Source organism: Psammomys obesus, unplaced genomic scaffold, assembly GCF_907164565.1.
Source record: "Psammomys obesus unplaced genomic scaffold, mPsaObe1.curated_primary_1811, whole genome shotgun sequence".
NCBI lineage: Eukaryota > Metazoa > Chordata > Mammalia > Rodentia > Muridae > Psammomys > Psammomys obesus.
The window spans coordinates 465,906-469,404 of NW_026592636.1; the positions used below are offsets into that span (position 1 = coordinate 465,906).

The window sequence follows — 3,499 nt, forward strand, 5'->3', positions numbered from 1 at the left end:
ACACACACACACACACACACACACACACACACACACACACACACACAAATATAAAGGGGCTTCACACCTGCTTCCCCCGAATTCCTCTTGCTCAGCTCCAGAGGATCTACAGGCTCTCAAATCCAACGTCCTATGACAAATTGATTTCACCCACATTCCCCAATTCAGCAGGCAGAAAAAAGTCTTTGTTACTGTTGATTTTATATGGGCCACAGCCCAAACGAGAGGAAACTCAAAAAGGACAGTTCACCATATGCTTTGCCATCATGCCATTCCTCAACAGATAAAAACTGACAATAGCCCTGCCTTTGCTAGCTCTGAATTCAAAACCTCCTGCTCACAATTGAAAATCTCCCACTGCACAGGGATCCCTCAGAACCTTCAGGGCCAAGGGATGATAGAAAGAACACAGCAAACCCTAAAAATCCAACTTCTAAAACAAAAAACAAATGCCTAATCCCCCTAACATACAAGTAATAATGGTTCTGACTACCCTAAATATATTTAACATTTACAAGAGCTCCAAGCAAAACTCCATCGGCATGCACCAGGAATAACTCCTCCCATTAGGAGGAGTGCCTAGTATGAGGGCATAGTCCCTTGGATGGGATTTGGAAGGGGTCCAGGCCCCTTCCTTACAACTGATAGGGGTTTTGTCTGTGTCTTTCCACAGGACCAGCCTAGACCTGCCAGAAATATCCAACACCACCCCACTGGCCAAGAAGATGGCCTGCCTCTCACTGATGCATCAAGGACAGAGGATGTGAAGGAGATGCCACCTCGATGGAACAACAAGATCTCCTGGGAGGACATGCATGACCTGGTGGCCACTGGTCAGGCCACATGCCCTCCACAGACTTCCCTTTCTTCTATTCTTATGGCTGTTTTTGTTATTCTTTCTTCTAACCCTACTGCCTGGCCTCTCCCTAGCCCCCCCCCCCCCCAACACCCGCCACTGGAAATTCTTTGCTAGGGAGACCTACCATGGACACTACAAAATCAGAAGAAACCAGGACTGGCCACTTGAAGGATTCTGGACCAGAATCAATATTCCCCTACATCCCAATTCCATCTCCACCATCCTCAGCCCTTTCCTCTGCTTTCCATGCATGGAGGTTGCAGACATTGGGGATGCCAAATTAAATCCACCGGCCATGGTGGCACCATGCTCGCCAACCTTAAAACTCATTTTCAGCTTTCCATCAGCGATCCGTGGGACGAACAGTGGCAAATGGGAGTCATGGGTAAGCTCTACCCTAATGGCTGTGCTGAAAACCCTGTAGCCAACCCACACATATCTTGCTAGCTTGTCCCTGACTCCAAATCGGTCTTCACCCCACGAACATTCCTCAACAGGAGAACTGAACTCAGAAGGAGCTCCAAGCCACCCTTCCCTGTGCACAACATATTCAATATACAGCCGACTGCCTTCCTCTAGCTCCCCACCCCAGCTCATCTAAACGTTTTTTCTGTGCTTCCCTCTCCTCTCCCGGCTGCTATCGGCAGCTGGTCCCATTAATATCTTGTTTCATGAACTCCATGGACTCTTACACACGAGATTTACAAGACATTCCTCTCTGATCTGCCCCTCACCCTTTACCTTGTAGGGCATTCTTCAAGATCCCATCCTACACGTTCCTGTAACATCACTGTCACCAAGCCGATAGGCGCTAACCCCCTGCTCTGCTCTGGTGCAGCAACACTACCCGTCCCTGCATTAACCCCCCCCCCCCCTTCAAGGTGTCTGCACCCTCTTAATGACTTCTCCAGGTTTATCGCGATGATCCTAAAGAACTCACTTTACAGCTGGGAGGGGTCTTCTTCCCTCTGCTCACGGGACTGGATCTCACTTTCTTGCTGAGTGCCACGGGACCAGCTGGAGCAGCCCTCGTCCAAACATCTGGCCAGTGACTTCCAAGACAAGCTTGACCAGGTGATAGCTTCCACTGCAGGCAGACTTGAGCCCCTTCAACAACAGATCACCTCCGGAGCAGGAGTTGCCCTCCAAAACCAGAGGGCTCTGGACTGACTGACTGCTGAAGAGGGAGACACTTGCCTTGTGTTGGGGGAGGAATGTTGTTTCTATGTCAATGAATCTGGGTGAGTGGAACAAGACATACAAATGTTCAAAGGTCTCTGGTGAGATCTTTGGGCATGCTATGCTCCCAACACCCCTACCCCATGGTACTCAAACCCTCTTATAGCTTGGCTTCTTGCCCTACTTGGCCCTGTGCTAGCCGTTGGAGCCCTATTCCTCCTGGCACCCTGCCTCCTCCAATTTCTAAAATGGCAGGTAAGTAGCATTGCAAAAATCACTGCCAATCAGGTTCTGGTTCAATACCAAACTTTTCCCAACATAGAGACCATGATGACACTTCTCCTCAATAAAACAAAAAGGAGGGGGAGATATGAGGCATATTAACTGTGAGACCAGGGGAACTGGTACAAGAGTGAGGTCAAGATGTGTCCAAACCGTGAAAATCTCCTCTTGAGACTGGCAGGAATAAGGCTCTCTCCCTTTCTGTCCTGGGCCTGCATGCCCCGGTGCACATAATCTTGTGACCCCCACCTCTGCCAACCCTGGAGGTAGTCACGTAGCTGGAGACTAGGTTCCAGGTTTCCTCATAAGGATATGTCCAGCTAGCACCTGGAAATCCTCTCCATTCAAACGAAGCATTCCCTGCACCTCAGCCCCAGACAATGATGTACACTCATACAGAAAGCCCTACCCACTTCCCCAAGGCTTACATAGCCCTTAACACACCCCCCCCCTAATAAAGAGAGCTGAGTCACTAGAAGAGCTGTGTCACTGAAAGGGCTGTATCTGAGAAGGCTTTCTCCCCTCTGGGCATTTGCTGCCAGACCAAGATCCTGCTAACCTACCTGCCTGGCTAACCTTCATTCCTTTGAGTCCAGCTTCTGTGTGCATCGGTGCCTGGATGCCCCGAAGGGAAGAAGCAAGACCTGGGCTCCAGAACTACAAGTCCTGAAGAGGCAATAAACTATGCATTGCTCTTGTTCTCTTATTGTCAAGTGGGCATCATGGAGTTCTCTGCTTATATAGTCATGTGTTTGGTTATCTTTAATAAGAGATGTCACTGGTTTCTGGTTATCAGGGGCAGCCTTGGGTTTAGTGAATTTCCTTGTTTCATGTCTAAAAGGCATATTATTATTATCATCATCATCATCATCATCATCATCATCATCATCATCATACTAAGGAAGGCCTTTGGCTTCAGTGAGAATCAGTGGATGGTTGTAGGCTCCAGTGAAAACTTGGAAATGCCACAAAGGTGACCAGCCTTGAAGAGATATGCATAGGACTGTAGTTAGGAACTTACAGTGTGAACCTTGTGGGAAGATCTTCAGCATTACAAAATATAACTTTTGTTTTAATAACTGCACGTACCTACTTTCTTGCTCATGACACTCGGATTACTAGGGCTTTTGGCCTTCCCAAGAATCTAACTTGAATCTAAGGTTTTGTTAGGATTCTCAC

The 3,499-nt window shown here is 48.3% G+C and overlaps 1 pseudogene; it reads right to left on the reverse strand.

Annotated features, from left to right (window-relative positions):
• The window catches only part of LOC129682335 (THO complex subunit 4-like), a 24,871-nt pseudogene extending 21,942 nt beyond the window's left edge, over window positions 1-2,929 (reverse strand).
• Window positions 2,930-3,499: the final 570 nt, after the last annotated feature.